At 43.0% G+C, this 19,450-nt stretch overlaps 1 protein-coding gene across 2 annotated transcripts in view; it reads left to right on the forward strand.

Moving 5' to 3' along the window:
- The first annotated feature begins 438 nt into the window (after positions 1–438).
- LOC149468414 (uncharacterized) overlaps positions 439–19,450 on the forward strand; it is a 118,149-nt gene continuing 99,137 nt past the window's right edge. Inside the window, exon 1 of one of the 2 annotated variants that reach the window (XM_089670166.1) lies at positions 439–569. The gene's annotated coding sequence lies outside the window, so the exon portion shown is untranslated. Of the gene's footprint in view, positions 570–9,584; positions 9,633–19,450 lie in introns of those variants that run through there. The other variant, XM_089670167.1, reaches the window with a different exon arrangement.

Here is a 19,450-nt window from a genome sequence, read left to right on the forward strand (position 1 = left end):
CACTACTCTCTTTAGAGGTTGACAATGCTGCAGTGTGGCTCTGTTATTCCTCCATAAACTGGTGTGACCCTATGACACAAAGTGTGTCACTGGTTGGATCACCTGGTGACAATAAAGGACCCCCCCCCCCCCTTAAAAAAAAAAAAAAAAATAGTGCAGCTATCATGTTTAAGGATTTCTAAGCCACAATATATTCATTTTTTCAAGTGTGCATACTCTTTAAAACACCTAGAATCAGCTTTGAGCCTGTGCTACATGTGAAAGGTGTGTTCTTACACTGTACATGTGGAATGTTAAGGCTCTGTTTCATCTATGGTAATCTATCACTGAAGAATGACAGTCTTTTTTTTTTCTTTTGCCTACAAGTGACAGCCATGAAAGGCACAGTGTGGATGTTTGTCTAGAGGGTGGAGTGTTTCTAAGCAGCCAAAGCTTTGTAACAGACACAAAGAAAAGTAGCTTGCCATTTTAATATAGCTGGATTTTTCTTTTTTATAAATTAACTGTCACTTCCATATTCTGCATACAAAGAACATGAAAAGCTAATCAAGCCAGTCACTGGACAAATGGTCTGTAACTTCACTTTATAAATGTGGTATTCTGTCTATAATACTTCTTGTAAGCACTCTGTCCTCTTCATGTACACTGTGTAGCCTCCTGCTGTCGTAATTGATTTTCCTTTTGTAGTGTGTGGGTGGTTGTTGTTGTTTCCTGCACACTAATGTTTTAGGTTTGTGTTTTTACACTTGACGTTTATCAGTATGTAATGTACCTGGTTCCCAAATGTGGTGTGTAGGTTGTTCAATGCAAACACATGTTTTATATTTGTGTTCTTATGCGTGACTTTGATCAGTATGGAAAGACATTGAACATGCTCTTGTGTTAATATACTGAAGTTTAGTAAACCAAGTCCTTTTTTTCATGGGGAAAAGTTAATGTATATGTAAACCCTCTCACTGTAAAACAACCCCTACAGTTTAAAATAGAAATGAAAGGCAAAACATGTGTAGATATATAAAAAGCATACTGCACAGTGGCTAAGTGGTTAGCACTTTTGCCTCGGTTCAAATCCCAAGCAAAGCACCACCAGCCTGGAGTTTGCATGTTTGCCCTGTGCCTGCGTGGGTTTCCTCCAGGTCCTCCGGTTTCCTCCCACACTCCAAATATATGCTGGTAGGTTAATTGGCTCTTGCCTAAAAATTGGCTTTAGTACGTGTATGTATGAATGTGAGTTAGGAACCTTAGATTGTACACTACCTGATGGTTAGGAACTGATGGGAATGTACTATATATATATATATATATATATATATAGGGAGAGAGAGAGAGAGAGAGGTGCAAAGCGCTGAGTAAGTTGACGACTTTATATAAGCCCCTGTAATAAATATTTTTTTTTCCCTTTTTAGCAGTGATCACATACTGTACCCTCTCTTCTCAGCTGTGTAAAGAGCTCAGTGAGATGGGAAGGAGAAACAGCAGAACACTGGTCTTCCTAGTGAATGGCTGTGCAGGGGTGGGGGCGTGTGAGCACAAGTCTGATCATTGGAGGAGAGCACACTGAGTTCCCAGCACACCTAGAGAACTGACCACATTGAGCTATCATGCCCAGTGTGGTCAGTTTTTGATAGAAAAGCAGAGGGACTGACAAAAACACAAGGAATTTCACACAAAGGAAGCAATACAAAGAGAACAGGATACTTTTTCATGCAAGTACATGGTGCAGCAGGCACATATCAGGAACATGAAATGTTGAGTTTACATATTCTTTAAAGCTGAACTATAGACATATAAAAGGAGACACATTAACACAGCTCTGTATTCATTAACCCCTTAGTGCTGGCATGTCCTGGCCCTTTAAGAGATTTCTGATGCCAGGAAGCAGGGTGGGGTTTCTGATCATGTGACAGCCATGAATGGCTGTTGCAAATAGAGATCAGGAGCTTTCTGTTCTGTTCTGTTTACATTATGTTCTGTTTACATTCTGGTACCCTTATATGCAGCCTGTCGGTGTTAAGGCCCACACGCCAAGAGGCTGCTTACATGCATACTGCCAGCATTAAGAGTTTAATATACAGTTAAATGTATTTTTTTTATGTAAAAATTGTAAACACCTTAATTTGATTTGGTATCAGCCCATGTAGTCCTTATACAGCAAACCCAAACTGGGAGAGGGTGAAGCAACACAAGGAGCGAGTCAGTTGTGCTGCAGTACTAATGTGTTAACAAGGAGAATGCTGATGGGAGGAAACAGCAGAGTGACAGAGAGATGTGACATCGGCCTTCTGAATTCCTTTTACTGTCCTATCTGGAGGAGGGACAATACCTGTAACTGTTACTCAAAGCAGTATTAAACATAAAAACTAAAAAAAATCATATTTTGAAGCTTATCAATCCTTACATATGGTGGCTGCATTCATTTTCTTTTTTGGGCTTTTTTCCTTTACGTTACCTGGTGACCTTGCCAGTAACACACCTCCTGTCATAGGGTGTCTGCATTCTGGATAAAGTAGTAAAGCAGCCACCTTTGAACAACAGAATTTTTACTCTGGGAGTAGGTAGTTTTAGTTTAGAAGATTTAGAAGGATTTGACTAACAAATTGAAGCTGAACTCCAGCTCACACTTTATAGTAAAAAAAATCCCAATAAGTGTATATTGATTGCTTTGTGTGGAAGTTATAGCGTCTACAAACTATGGTATAAATACTGCATTTTTCTGCTATACAGCACTGCGCTAGTTTAACAGACAATTGTGTGGTCATGCAATACGGTACATAAATGAAATTTACATCCTTTTTTTCCCCACAAATTGAGCTTTCTTTCGGTGGTATTTGATCGCCTGTGCGGTTTTTATTTTTTGCGCTATAAAAAAAAAGGCTGACAATTTTGAGGAAAAAAAAACAATATTTTGGACTTTTTGCTATAAAACATGTCCAGTAAAAAAAAAATGCAAAAATCAAATTTAGTCATAAATTTCTGCCAAAATGCATTCTGCGACATGTCTTTGCTAAAAAAATCCAAATACGTGTAAATTAATTGGTTTACGTGAAAGTTATAGCGTTTACAAATGGCAGGAAAGATACTGGAATTTTTAATTTTTATTTATGCTAATAATGGCGCCGATCAGCGACTTTTGGTGGCAATCAGCGACATATGGTGGCGACCAGCGACTTATAGCAGAACTGCGGGACAGCGGCGGACATTTTGACACTGGGGGGGGGGAAACTGACTTGGGATCACTGACATCCCCAGTGACACCAATACAGTGATCAGTGAAAAAAAAACACTGAAACTGTACTAATGTCACTGGGGAGGAAGGGGTTAACATTTTTAGAATTTGCAGTGTAAGGGGAGTGTTTTACTAGGGGGCGGGGGTGTGTACTGTACGGGGGGAGGGAGGGGGGAGCTGATCGAGGGAGAGAAACTCTGCAGCTTCTCACAAGCTGTCAGAGAACTGACACAGAACAGGGCTGTGTGTAAACAATGCAGCCCTGCTCTGTGTTAGCGATCACCGGCAATCGAGGGAAAACGGCCGGTAAAAAACGTCCGTGACCCGTCGGCTGACACCCGCTGCTGACACCCGCGGGACAGGTAGGGCGGGCGGGCGCGCGCCTCGCATGCGCCCCCTACCTGTTTTGAAGGCAGCCGTTTTAAAACATGCTTTTGCCTACGAGTGCCGCCCTGCCACCGTTTATATGCGGTGGCTGGGCGGCAAGTGGTTAATCCTCCACATTGTGTAACAAGGCTGTTTGATCCTGACTTCTCTGATCCTCCTCTTCTTCCAGTGTCCCCCTCTTGTCTCCTGATAAGACATATCATGTGGAGTCACTCTGCACATGCTCAGTTTGTTATGTATTGCTAGAGAGATTTTTTTTTTCTTGTGAGAGTGCATGTGATCAGCACAGGGCCAATCAGAACTGTTCTTCCTAGAGCAGAAGGAAAACTCCTCCTACAAGCTTTAACCAGTGGTCGGCTGGACACTGATAGAAGTCAAGACTGCTCTAACTGCTGATGAGAAAAGGTATTTAGCAGTTTATATTTACTAAAATAATTGCTCTTCCATGTTCTGTGTACTGTGGGAGACCAGATATAGTGAATGAAGGGTCCTGGATTTAGTAACACTTTAATTCTTCGTGGAATAGATTCAACAATGTGTTGGAAACATTCCTCAGAGATTTTGGTCCATATTGATATGATAGCATCATGCAGTTGCTCCAGATTTGCTGCACATCCATGATGCAAATCTCTCATTCCATCACATCCAATTAGATTGAGATCTGGTGACTGTGGAGGCTATTGGAGTACAGTGAACTCATTGGCATGTTCAAGAAAACAGTTTGAGATGATTTGAGCTTTGTGACATGATGCTCTATCCTGCTGGAAGTAGCCAAGGAAGATGGATGCAGTGTAGTCATAAAGGGATAGACATGGTCAGCAACAATACTCAGGTAGGCCATGGCATTTAAGTGATGCTCAATTGACACTAAGGGGCCCAAAGTGTGACACCATTACACCACCACCAACAACTTGAACCGCTGATACAAATCATGATGGATCCATGCTTTTATGTTGTTTATGGCAAATTCTGGCCCTGCCATCTGAATGTTGCAGCTGAAATTGAGACTCACCAGGCAATGTTTTTTCAATTGTCTATTGTCCAATTTTGGTGAGCCTGTGCGAATTGTAGCTTTTTGTTCTGCTTTTCTGTTCTTAGCTGACAGGAGTTGCACCCGGTGTGGTCTTCTGCTGCTGTAGTCCATCTGCTTCAAGGTTCAACCTATTGTGCATTCAGAGATGGTATTCTATATATGGTTGTAACAAGTGGTTATTTGAGTTACTGTTGGTTTTCTATCATCTCAAACCAATCTGCCCATTCTCCTATGACAAGAAGACATTTTTGTCCACACAACTGCTGCTCACATGATATTTTCTCATTTTTGGGCCATTCTCTGTAAACCCTAGAGCAGGGGCGGACTGACCATTTGGAAATTCGGGCACTGCCCGAGGGCCCGGGGTCAGTAGGGGGCCCCATGAGATGCCCCTGGTACCTTTTTCATAGGCTTTTTTGAGTTTGGGCAAGGACACAGGGGCCCCATGATCCCCTATTGCCCGGGGGCCCCATGAGTTGTCAGTCCGCCCCTGCCCTAGAGATGGTTGTGTGTGGAAATGCCAATAGATCAGCAGTTTTTTAAAAACTCAGACCAGCCCGTTTGGCACCAACAACCATGCCATGATCAAAGTCACTTAAATTCCCTTTCTTCCCCATCCTGATGCTCAGTTTGAACTTCAGCAATTTGTCTTCACCATGTCTAGATGCCTAAATGCTTTGAGTTGCTTCCGTGTGATTAGTTGATTAGCAATTTGTGATACCAAGCAATTGAATAAATGTCCCAATCTTAAACCACACTATGCAAATTAAAAGTCCAATTGTAAGCTGAAAGCCAGCCGTGCTTCAGAAAAACACCACCTCCATGTTACCAAATTCAACATACATTTCAGTGTCCAACCATCGACAGGTGAACTCTCACCTTAAAAATATGACCTCCCACCAAGTGTTCGGTCAACAGCGCTTTTATTGCCCAAATGTTTATAGGTAAAGCCTACAAAAAATACTTCATAGAGAAAGAAAGGGAAATAGAGAGGAATATGAAGAGAGGGGATCTTTTTTGGGGTATTGAGGTTTATAGAGGTCATTGGAGGGGGAATAATAAAATTAGGGAATTGAGTAAAAGGAAATCATTTTGGATCCATGAACTTGGTACATTGTCCCCACGAGGATTAAATATCTAAAATGACTTAGATGGCGATCGTAGGTCCATTGAAAAAGGAGATGTCAGGTTAGTGTATAGAAGAATATAGCTGTATGGATATGGCCTATAATTGTTATTACATATTGGGGGGGTGATAGTTGTGTGTTTGTGTTCTGATAAGTTTTTGTATATTTATGTCAGAAGGAACCTTTATTTTATCTGTGATACAATGTATAGTTATATTATGGGGGTTGAGGTATGGATGTTGTTTGAGATAACTTATTACCATTTCACCATATGCACTTTCACCAGAGTATGGATGCAGGACATCACTAAAATTTAACACCCAGATTTTTATCATTTTAATTTTATTTCAATTATATTTGTATTTTTATGGTTTTACATAAAATATTTGTATTTCATTTTTATCATCACTAAGGATTGCAGCCTTCGACACAGTCGACCACCCCCTCCTCCTCAAAAAACTACACTCCCTCGGCCTCAGAGATTCTGCTCTCTCCTGGCTCTCATCCTACCTGTCACAACGCTCCTTCAGCGTTACCTATAATGCTACCACCTCCCCCTCACTCCCCCTCTCTGTTGGGGTCCCTCAAGGCTCTGTCCTCGGGCCCCTTCTCTTCTCCATCTATACCTCCTCCCTTGGCCAACTCATACACTCTCACGGCTTCAACTACCACCTCTATGCCGATGACACACAAATCTATCTCTCAACCCCCCACCTCACCCCCTTGGTCTCAGCCCGAATCACACACCTACTGAGCGACATATCAGACTGGATGTCGCTCCACTTCCTTAAATTGAACCTCTCCAAAACCGAGTTTCTTGTCTTCCCCCCAGCCCGGACACCACCCCCCATTGATTTCTCCGTCACATCCAACAACGCTACCATCAAACCCGCCCTGCAGGCCAGAGTACTGGGTGTCATTCTGGACTCCAACCTATCCTTCCAGCCCCAAGTCCAATCTTTAACAAACTCGTGCAGACTCCACCTCCGCAACATCGCCAAAATCCGCACGTTCCTAACCCCAGAAACCACTAAACAGCTCATCCACTCCCTCATCATATCACGACTCGACTACTGCAACTCCCTCCTCACTGGCCTGCCTCACCGCTGGCTATCCCCTCTTCAGTCCATCCTGAACACGGCTGCCAGACTCATCCACCTTTCCAACCGCTCTGTCTCCGCCACCCCCCTCTGCCAATCCCTTCACTGGCTTCCGATTGCGCAACGGATCAAATTCAAAATCCTAACGCTGACGTACAAAGCTGTCCACCATACTGCCCCGTACTACATCTCTGACCTAATATCCAAGTACCGCCCAACACGCACACTCCGCTCCTCACAAGACCTCCTTCTCTCTAGTTCCCTGGTCTCCTCCTCCCATGCCCGCCTCCAGGACTTCTCCAGGGTGTCACCCATCCTCTGGAACCCCCTGCCCCAACCCATCAGATTATCACCTACTCTCCTCTCCTTTAGGCGCACCCTGAAAACCCATCTCTTCAGGGAAGCCTACCCCACCCCCTGCTAACTTGCCGACCTCCTCCACTCTTCCTACCACTCCATCCCCCACAGCTATCTCCTCCTGTGCCACCACCCCCTCCCTCCTAGATTGTAAGCTCGAAAGAGCAGGGCCCTTGATCCCCTCATGTTTTGCATTGTATTGGTATTGTTCTGTCACATGTTCTGTCTCCCTTTGTAATGTACAGCGCTGAGCGAACTATTGGCGCTTTATAAATACTGTATAATAATAATAATAATAATAATTTGGTTGGGTAAGGTGGATGTGATTTGCTGAGGAGTAGATTATTTGTGTTGGTCTTTACTGTCTGGTGGGGGAAATAGTAATTTGGTCCACAGCAAAATGGCAGACTAGAATGCGACTATGGGAAAATGGCCCCCAGCTAGCATATATGTGTAATGGAGTAGGTGATGAGCCAATCATTCCCCGTGAATAAGTCATGTGCCCTGTAATGAAATACATCGGAATGGGGCTTGGATGACATCATTACATGCATATGAAACCCAGTGAACTGGTCTGGATAGTACAAAGCAGTAATTGCGAACATTGTGACACCTATTGTATTGGCTGTATACCTCAGTGCGGGATGGCACCTTATACAAGTGAGTGCAACACATATGTTGTTTAAGATAAATAAAGTATTTTAAAGATAAGGCACTATTTGCAATATTCTTTGTATGTTACGGAGCGGAGTTTGGTGGAAGAGGAGATACAGTATATGTGTAATAGTGGAGCCCTAACTGGAGAGGAGGAACCGATCCTGGTCCCGTTGGCAGGACCAAAAGCACTTGGTGGGAGGTCATATTTTTAAGGTGAGAGATCAGCTGGTGGTTGGGCACAGAAATGTATGTTGAATTTATGTTGCATTTCATTACACAGAGGTGAAGTCTTTTTCTGAAGCACGGCTAGCTTTCAGCTTACAACTGGACTTTTAATTTGCATAGTGTGGTTTGAGATTGGGAAATTTATTTACTTTCATTGGTATTTATGTACATGTATTGATTTATATGCATAGTAGTGTGTTATGTTAGTATCACAAAATTTATATTCTGTTCATCCTAATTTTTGTGGGGTTTATCATCACATGTACACTTCTTATTATTGAGTGACTAGCACAGCACTATTTTTGATATATTGGAGTTCTTTATGACTAGTATGAGAGGTCACTGAGTGCACTAGATATTACAATTTTGTATAATATTTTATAAATAAACGAAGGAGCACAGGGGGCACCTTTGGACCATAGCATTGTCAGTTTGGGGGGGATGGGAGTGTTAGATGTACTAGCAGATTTATATACACTAACAAACTGAAGCCAAACTCCAGCTAAGGCTAGGTTCACATATGTGCGGGTGATGTGGCTACAGGAATCGCATAAAAATGCCTGCAGCCGCAACACATGCACAGAGCAAAACGGGAAACATGAGCGGGTGCCATTAATTCTAATGGCATGCCGCCAGCACTGGAAATCGCAACTGTAGTAGAAACCTCAGTTCCCGTGTGGGCTGCAGTTTCCAAAGAAGTGCAGGGACTTCTTCCCTGCATGTCCCAGGGCACAGGAGTCCATTCAAATAGCGCAGAACGAGGCCCACACGGCCACAGATATGTGAACCAGGGGTAATACTTTATAGTTCCTTTAGGATTAAGGCTTCATGTACATGAGCCTACTCTGACCACCTAAACGTTTTCTCTAAATATGTAAAAATTATCATTGAAAGCACCTTGTGCCGAACAGCTTGTTCTTTTGAAAAACAGCAGTTGACTGCATCACCAAATAAAAACAAAGTGAAAAAGCCTAAAAAAGAAAACTAATGCAACCAAAACATCTAAGAATTTGTAAGCTGGTTGTATATCTGGCAATAATGGTTTTGATTTATCATGTTAACCCTTTAAACTAGCCTGTTATAGACATATAAAATATGATTTATATCACTGTTTACTAAATGTGCACACTCAAAGATCTTTTTCCTCCAAAAGGCCTTCAAATGATTTAAAGTATGATTTTGGTAGAAAAAATACAGAAGAAGTTTTGGTAAAATTGATAATACAATGCTGTCACATAAAGGCAATTTGAGTTTAGGTTTAGGACCTTGGGTTACATAGTGGATAATGTTGGAGAAAGACAAATAGCCTACAGTTGAAGAATTATATTGCAGGAAAATGTTTCAGAAATACAGTAGCTATTTTGTATCTGTCAAGCACAGACAGAGCAGTCATCAAGAAGAAATGAAAATGTAACTTTTGTTGATATTTATAAGTTTAAATGGCTACATAGTGTACTGTTTTGCCTTTGACAGATGCTGATGGAAGCTGCTGTTTCTTTGATGGCTGGGTGACAGAAATGGTAATGCTGATTTCTTGTCGGATAAACTGGGCTGAATATTTCTATTTTTTTTCTTTTCATTTTATATTTTCTGTTTTTCTTGCCTGCTGACTAGATGACCAGTTGTATATGGCTAAAGCTGTTTTACAGGAATTTTTATTTTTAAAAAGAAACTTACATTGTTATTTAAGCCACTGTGTCTAAAATTAAGTTCTTAAAGACCCCTGATAGGGAAAAGCAAAAGTAAAAATTTCCATTAATTTTTGGCATTTTAGCAAAAAGCATTGAAGTCAATTGGGAAGGCAAAATTAACATGGTTTTGGTGGTTTTCAAGGGTATTATGGGCATTGTATGGATAGGCTACTGTCACACTGCTCCATTGCAAAAATCAATCAAAAAAAGGATACGCGACTCAAAAAGCACACCAAAAACCCAACTGCTGGTGCATTTTGATACATTTCAATGGGGAGGTGTGTTTTTTGGAGTGTTTTTACTGCATCAAACATGAGCCAGAAATGCAGCTGTAAAACTTTGAAAATGCAACAGACCCGCAACTGACCAGTGTTAACGGTTCAATAGAATTTAACCACTTGCCCTCCAGAGGATTTACCCCCCTTAATGACCAGGCCAATTTTTGCTACTCGGCGCTGCACTAATTCAACTGATAATTGCGCGGTCATGCAATGCTGCACCCAAACTAAATGTACGTCCTTTTTTTCACACAAGTAGAGCTTTCTTTCGGTGGTATTTGATCACCTGTGCGCTTTTTATTTTTCATGCTATAAACAAAAAAAGACCAAATATTTTGAAGAAAAACATAATTTTTTACTTTCAGCTATAAAAAATATATAGTAAACTCAAAGTTAGTTATAAATTTAAGCCAAAATGTATTCTGCTACATGTTTTTGGTAAAAAAAATCCCAATAAGTGTATATTGATTGCTTTGTGTGAAAGCTATAGCATCTACAAACTATGGCATAGATACTGCAATTTACACCATTTTTTTGCTATACAGCGCTGCGCTAGTTTAACGGACAATTGCGTGGTCATGCAATACGGTACATAAATGAAATTTACATCCTTTTTTTCCCACAAATTGAGCTTTCTTTCAGTGGTATTTGATTGCCTGTGCGTTTTTTATTTTTTGCGCTATAAACAAAAAGGCTGACAATTTTGAGGGAAAAAAACAATATTTTGGACTTTTTGCTATAAAACATGTCCAGTAAAAAAAATGTAAAAATCAAATTTAGTCATAAATTTCTGCCAAAATGTATTCTGCGACATGTCTTTGCTAAAACAAAACCCCAATACATGTAAATTAATTGGTTTACGTGAAAGTTATAGCGTTTAAAATGGCGGGAAAGATACTGGGATTTTAAAAATTTTTTTATACTAATAATGGCGGCGATCAGCGACTTATGGCGGGACTACGGCGGACATTCTGACACTGGGGGAAAACTGACTTGGGGTCACTGACATCCCCAGTGACACCAATACAGTGATCAGTGCAAAAAAAAAAACACTGACACTGTACTAATGGCACTGGGGAGGAAGGGGTTAACTTTATTATTCACTGAAAGGGTTAACTGTGTGAGGGGAGTGTTTTACTAGGGGGCGGGGGTGTGTACTGCACGGAGACACACTAATTCGGACAGATAAACTCTTCTGCCCCGAACAGCGTGTCAGGAGCTGTCAGGGAACTGACAGAAAGCACAGTTACTGCAGCTGTGCTCTCTGTCAGTGATTGCCGCTAATCGCCTCGCGCGCGCCCCCTACCTGTTTTGAAAGCACATGTTTTAAAGCATGGTTTTGCCCAGCCGTGCCGCCCTGCCAACGTATTTCTACAGTGGCTGGGCGGCATGTGGTTAATAGCCATGTGTTTTTCTTCTGCTCTTTTTATGATCAACCTGAGTTTATTGAGGTTGTATAAAATTTAACAGAAAGAGATAAAAGTCATCTATGTGGACATTAACAATAATAAAGTACAAAGCAGAAAATACAGAATTAGGGTTAAGGGAAAAAAGTAAAAAGGGCAAACACTATAATAAAAAAGGAGGTGGGGAGAAGAAATAAATAACACAAAAAGGGGGGGGGGGACAATAATATACAATGGTAAATAAATAATAATAAACAATGGTAAACAACAGCTCCCTGGAGCTAGATGACAGCAGTGATTGACAGCGAGTACAGGTCCCACAGCTATAAATTAGATGGAATATATAATATAGAAAAATCTAGGCTGCAAGGGGATACAGATAGCAAAGGCAAGGAGAGCAACAAAGTGATAGTAAAACTGTGGAAGGCTTCACCATACACGACAACAGAGACCAGCCAAGGGGGAAAAGGACGGGGAGGACTAGTGATATTCATGGCTTTATCATCCTATCTAGTCTAGTGCCAGGAAAAATAAGGGGTGGGGGGATTAAAAGGGGAGGATAGAAGGGATGGGGGAACAGGAATAGGCTCGCCCAAGGAAAGGTGCTCGGGGGCAACAGACCAGTAGGGACCAGAGAGAGAAGAAAACTCCCGTTCAAGCAGCCAAGAAGTCATGTAGTACAGAGGATTCTCTGTATATATTCCAGGAGAGCCAGGTCTGGTGACAGTGTTCGTAAGTGCCCAATTCCTACGCCAGAAGTGACTCCATACATTCAATATGATCCAACTCCTCGACCCACTCTAAAAGCGTCAGGACACAGTGCGTTCTCCAATGGTGGGGGATGATCAGCCTGGCAGCCATCAGGCAAGGACGTAGAAGTCCACGTTTAATATGTTTGAAAGAGTCAGGTAGAATAGAAAGAAGAACAACTTGTGGCATATTTGGGATTGTCTGTCAAGGTCCTACCTTTCCTCAGAGCTTTTGCATCCCATGTGCTGGCGTCCATCTTGGGTTTCTGCAAAGCATGGTGGGAACCTTTATGCCTTCAGGCTTCTGTAGCTCCTCCTCAGAAGGGTGTGGTTCATCACATTTAAGCCTGCTGTCTGCAAGTGCTCTCTGCATTCGTGTCTTGTGTGTTAGAATTGCAATAGCTCTGTTATACTCTCGTGGCTCTCCTGGAAACTGACTCGGCTTTTGACTAGACCATTCTTTGCATTTTCCATTGATCTGACCTCCTGTTGCTGAACCCGGCCTGTGACCTGTTATTCTTGTCTACCGTCCTGTACCGTTTGTCCCGTTGTTATCGACCCGGCCTGCCCGACTACGCTTTTTCTGATCTGGTTCCTACCAGCTACACGCCATTGGAGGCGGCCATTACCACAGCTGGGGTGTTTTGGGGGCCGTGAACTGGTTCCTGGCTGCGTCAAGTCCATCCCCACCATCAGGGGCCCTGGTGAACGGCAGCCTGGGACTTAGACTCCGCACCCTGAGGGACTCCGGTATGTGGGTGGTGGTTGTCGTCAGTCGGTGTGTGACCCTGCCACTGGGCCTGCCTGTCCATTCCACAGCTCCTGCCCTGACACTGTCTGATCTGTAACTATGGTGTAAACACACAGGATAAGATCACAGTAGGCAGGGGTAAGAGGACATTTCCACCAGATATCGAGCAAAAAGCCAGGGCAGCGTGACAGCACCAGCAGAGATCAGGGGTGGAAGGGAAGATCCTGTGGAGCAGATTGGGACATCTATACCACTGAGTGAGCAATTTAAAGTTTGTTTCTTGCATTTTGCTGGTCAGAGACAAATGATGGGTAAGAGCAAATGACTTCATCCAGTCTTTGTCAGATATCTGAGCATCAAGTTCAGCTGCCCATCTAGATGTGTAGGGTGGAAGGTCTGGATGGACCCTAGGGAGGAGGATCTGATAGAGAACAAAAAGGGGATGTAGGAGAGGAAGATCTTGAAAGAGCAAGGATTCTAGAGATGTAGAATCTCTGGTCAGTAAGTCTACATTAGAAAACTTAAGTAGAAAAGAGCAGAGTTGCCCTGTCCCAGGGCATGAGAAGGTTGGAAAGGTAGGGGATGACCCCAATGGAGTATTTGTATTAATCGCCTATGAATGTATTTGTTCCACAAAATTAAATGGAAATGAGATTGGGCTAGGGGAAATTGAAGGTTTACAAACAGAGGGGTCATAGGACCAACCAATGAGGAAACCTCAAGCTTCAGGGCCAGGTTGTCCCATATTCACAAAAGATGATTGGTCAGAAGTGGTAAAGATGAAAAGGACTCCAAAATTCAGGTACTGTCCATGGGAGAGCTAGAAGGTCACAAGGTGCCATGATCTGTTCCATGGATACCCACTGCTTTGTAGACGCGTGATGGAACCAATTTATTAATCAAGTGAGAACTGCTGCTGCATGATATAAATGCAGGGCAGGCGCCCCTGCCCCGCCCTTCTGTTTAGGGACTGTTAGAGTAGCTCTATGTAATCTTGGTTTCCTAGGGCCCCAAATAAACTTTGTAAAAGCAGCTTGTAATGTTCTGAAGAAGGGCCGAGGAATGGTGATAGGCAGAGTCTGGATTAAGTAAAGGAAGTGGGATGTGATATCCATTTTTAGTATATTGATCCGGCCAAACCATGAGTATAAGGAACAATCTAATTCCAAAGATCCTGCAATGTGCGTTAAAGTAAAGGTGTATAATTTTCAGAGAATATATGAGAAATGTTAGAGGGGTTCTAATACCCAGGTACTTAAGAGATCCAGAGCAAAGTTTGAAAGGAAAGTTATCCCGGAGTTCTCGCACCTTAAGAGGGGGCAAAGAAATGTTCCGAATCTCAGACTTCATAAGATTGACCTTAAAGTTACTGAATTCACTGTACAGGTAAAATTCTGATAAGATAGAAGGCACAGATATATGTGGGTTAGAGACATAAAGCAGTAGATCATCCACAAAAAGAGTAAATTTCACCTCCTTAGAGCCAACAGGGACACCAGTAATATTGGGGTTACTGCGAAGCATTATCGCCAAGTGTCCCATAACCAGAACATACAAAAGAGGAGATAATGGACAACCCTGCCAGGTGCCATTGGTTATAGGGAAGCTCGTTGTTAGAGAGCTATTCTGGTGAATTCTAGCAGTAGGGTAGGTATAAAAGGCAAGGATCTTCTGCTGCATGCCGGGACCCATTCCTATTTGAGATAGCGTTTGTGCAAAGGGCGGCCACCCCAGCCTATCAAATGCCTTCTGGACATCAATAGATTCAAGGCAGATGGGAAGTCCAACAGATTAAGCATGGTTCATAACCAAGAGAGTTTTTAAGGTGTTATCACGAGCCTCCCTGCCCTGCACAAACCCTACTTGGTCCATATGGATTACATCCGGAAGTAAAGGCTGCAGGCAGGTGGCAATAATTTTGGCATAGATCTTAATATCCACACCAATCAGAGAAATAGGTCAATAGCTGGAGCAAAGACTCAAGTCCTTATCTGGCTTAGGAAGAAGTGAGATGTGAGCTTCCAAAGTTTGTGGTGGAAAAGAGGACCCAGCAGAGTTAAACACATGTAACATAAACAGAGAAAGAACATCTTTGAAGGTCTTATAGATCTTAGGGGTAAATCCATTGGCACCTGGACTTTTACCCGAAGGGGGTCACTGAGATAGTGCCCAACAATTCTGTCATGGAGAAGGAGCTATCAAGAGAATCCCTAGTGTCAGCATCAATAGTGGGCAAGCCTATTTCACAGACATAATCCCGAAGGCAATCGAGGAACTTTGAGGAGCTCCCATCCCATCCCTGGGAAGGTAGATTATATAGAGCAGAGAAGAAATCCTGAAAGGTTTCACGGATTAGGGGGGTGTCCAATGTCAGATCACCTGTGGGGGTTTTAATGTTAGGGATAATGGTTGGTGAGGTACAGGGATGGAGAGATTGTGCCAGAGGTTGACCACATTTGTCACCAAAACAGTTTCTGCTTAAGGACAAGCAACACTGATACATACTATGGGAAACCTCATAAAGTTGTAATAAGGAGGTTCTGGTCACAGATATGGAGCAAGCAGTTCCTGAGTAGAAGAGGATTTATGACAAGTCTCCAAGTCCCATAACTTGGCTAAAGTGCTTTGAATACATTCAGACCTTTCGTGTTTAAGCCTTGTCCCATGTTGGATGAATACTCCCCACAGCACCGCCTTGAGAGCCTCCCACTGTATCGGCAGTTGGGTTTCATCCAAAAAATTGCAGATCATGGTGACGATCGCCTGCAGGCATGTAGGATCAGCTAGTAAGGTATCATTGAGAGGCCAGGCCCATTCAGAACAGGGGGCTTGCGGAGGGTACAGAGGGGTGGTCTGACCACATGAGAGATCCGATAACTAGGAACGGGCACCACTCAAGAACATTGAAGCCACTTGTGTTGGGAGCTCATGGAAATTCATGGGAGCTTGAATTAGTAAATTCAACTATAGGACTGATGGGCTGATGAGAAATACGTGTAATTACAGGTCTTGAGGTAGAGCGTGCGCCATAGATCCAGAAGCCGGTGATCGTGGAATCTTTTCTTAAGAAGCTTAAGATGACTGTAGGACAGGTGGAAGCACTGGGAAAAGGAGTCAAGAAGGGGTTCTAAAGCTACATTGAAGCCACCGCCTAACAACACCGTGCCCTCTGCAAAGTACAATTTCTTAGCAAGGGCCCACAAACACGGGGTAAGACAAGAACACAACCTCAAAACTGGTCAAGGAGTCAAAATCAACCAAACATGTAGAATGAAAACTAAACATAATGAGCACCATGGGAATCCAGAGCTCAGATCAAAATTCAGAAGCAGCCAGGTCCCTCTACAGAGCGCACAAAGCTAGTCAAACAGGTATTTCATGTGGCAACTGGACAGACAGTGAACGTTCTATATCATGCCAAACGGAGCAAGTTAAATGGTAGGAGGACAGTAGGTTTTAGGGACTTCTCAAAGGGGTCACATGGAGTCACAGATCCCCGGTATGTAAATCAATTTCGTAGACCAAATTTCGGACTCACTTCTCCCACTGTGTGCCATTGCCACACACATAACATCAACATAGAACATCACAAGGGATACATATCTCAAGGCTCGCTGCGAGTGAACTAGGCAGTAGGCATAAAAACATCAGAAAGATGGGAGCCTCCCCCGAGCCCCCCATAGGGGTAACAGGGGGGAACCCAACGTACTGTTATGGGGCATTAGCCAAAGAGGCCAATAGAGGCATAGATAACTTAGTACTACAGAAACAATCTTTGAAAAATGGAATATCAGATAGCTAACAAAGGATGGGAGCCCCACAGTAAAAAGAAGAAACATTGAGTGGAAACACTGGTGAAATCTGTACAGATGCACATCAACCAGGGCCTTCAGACTCCACCAGTGGCCTAGAGCTTGAAGTAGTTGGCTGTGCTGCCAGGGAGGCAGAAGAGTGTCCAAATCCTAGTGGCATGGAGTAAGTCCAAGGCCAATCCAGGGTAGGGAGGTCAGGCAGATGAAGAGTGGATAACATCGCGGGGATATCAGAAGGATGTCTGATGATGAAGAGCTTACCTTCTCAACGGATCTTCAATTGGAATGGGAAGCCCCAGTAGTAGGAGATGCTGCATTGCTGTAGCAAAGTAAGTAATGGCATAAGTGCCTTCCTTTTTTCCAGAATATGGCGAGAGATCTCAGGTAGAAGTGTAATGGATGCACCATCAAAGTCCAACTGGTCTTTCCCATGATCCTTCCTCATGATGTCTTCTTTGGTACAGTAGAAGTGCACCCGACAGATGACGCCCCTAGGCATAGCAGGATAGAGGTTGCGAGGGACTAAAGCCCAATGTACTCTGTCTATCTCCAGATCCACATAGCTAGAAGTGCCTAGGAGGCCAGTAAAGATACCCTGAACCATTGGTAAAAGGTTTTCAGTGCCCGTTGCCTTCGGTAGTCCCCACAACCTAATATTATTTTGTCGGTTGCAATTGTCCAGGTCCTCATTGAAGAGGAATAGCTGGGCAATGTAATCTTCATGGGCATCTAAATGTTCCTCCTGAGTTGTCATAGTGGCAGACAGTGAATGGCAGGTTTTCTCTAGTTCGGTGGTCTTTGAGCAAGAAAACTGCAGCTCTGCCTTGAGGGAATGGAGCTCAGAGTGATACCCCTGTTCAAGGCATTTCACATAGGCCTGCATTTTAGTGCGGGTAGGCAGAGCATGGAGATAATCCTGGAGGTCCCAGTCCTCATGCCCATGGCTGTCATCGGGCGAGGATGTAGGTGACATGATGGGACACTCGGCGGGTGGTCGGAGGTGCTGTATCTCCTTCGGCCCATGGGAGACAGGAGGCAATGAAGTAAGGTGTCCAAGAGCAGTGATATCCCCAGAATCCCGGCAGGAGCGTGATCAGCAAGCTGCTTCTTCCTCCATGTGAAGGCCATGCCCCCTCTTCCGCTCTTTATAATGCAATAGGGAAGGAAAACTGATCAACGTAAAATAAGCTTTTCTAAATTTCTTTTTGATTATTGCAGAATTGTACTTGTCCCAAAATAGAGCTTCTTGTTAACCTTAACAATTTTATTTTTTTTCACAGAGAGAAAAAAAAAAAATTAAGTGACAGTATACAAATAATTAAATACAAACAAACAAACAAAAAAACACAAATGCAAAGAACATTAAAATGTTATGAACTAAACTACTATAAATACCCCTTTCCCCCCCCAAAAAAAAAAAATCCACCTTGTACATAAAGAAAAGATTGTAGATAATATTGTTAAGTTAATTTTCCATCCGCAGTTTAATGATTGTAACCAGGGGCGGACTGACCGTTCAAGCACTGGGGCACTGCCCGAGGGCCCAGTGTCAGTAGGGGGACCCATGAGATGTCCCTGGTACCTTTCATTGGCTTTTTCTTAGGCTTTTTTGGGTGTGGGCGAGGACACAGGGGCCCCATGATCCCCTATTGCCCGGGGGCCCCATGAGTTGTCAGTCCGCCCCTGATTGTAATTCAAAGTTTCTGCAAAGGCAAAATCTGCTTTTGCTAGTTTCATCAAAATTACTTGACTACTGATTATTCTTGTCATATAACATGAAAAAAATATTTGCCTACTGATTGTGCTTGCCCAATAAACATGAACAATGGTCCCATAGACTTGTTGTGGGTCAAACTGACCAACATTGTTTTAAATCGAACCTATCCTAAACCTACAATATCAATGATATGCTAATTTCTTAGGTTCATCTGTAGAAGTGATTTAGCTAGTTTAATTCTTTATCCATTTGTGCTACCACAATCTTCTTTTTGGTCTTTTTGGTCAGTTGGCATCATGGTAGAATGAATACATTGTTTTAAAATGGAACAAAAGATAGAATTTGAATATAACATATTTGAAATGGGAGTTGCAACATACATGAAGATCTACCAATCTTGAACACATTATAAAATGTTTTTCTTTTCTTTTTGTTTTTTTCTTAAAATTCCTCAGTAGGCCAGGTCACTGATTGTCCCAAACACTGAAACATAATGTAGTTCTTAACCATCATTTTCTGCTTATATAGGTAATAAAAGGTCCACAGAGCTTCTCTCTTGGATTCAAGCCTTGTATTCCTTTCCTTCGGCTTCCGTTAAATACGCTGGGTATTTCTCGGATCCCTTTCCTGTTGGGCGAGGGACGAGGCAGGGCTGCCCGCTGTCCCTGGCGCTCTTTGTCCTGGCGCTTGAGCCACTGGCTTTAGCGCTCCGGACCGACTGCAATGTATCGGGGGTTCCATACGCGGGACAGGAGTTTAAGCTGAGCCTCTTTGCGGACGATGCCCTCTTGACCCTTACTAATCCTCTGACGACGCTTCTTAATTTGCAACGGGTTCTTGAGCGCTTCTCCTTGATCTCGGGTCTACGTATTAATTTGGATAAAACCGTTGCTCTCAATATTACTTTGGCTTCAGATTTGGTTTCGCGCCTACA

This window comes from Staurois parvus, unplaced genomic scaffold (assembly GCF_062004578.1).
Source record: "Staurois parvus isolate SC_StPar_1 unplaced genomic scaffold, SC_StPar_1.0 ptg000087l, whole genome shotgun sequence".
In the NCBI taxonomy this organism is placed as follows: Eukaryota; Metazoa; Chordata; class Amphibia; order Anura; family Ranidae; genus Staurois; species Staurois parvus.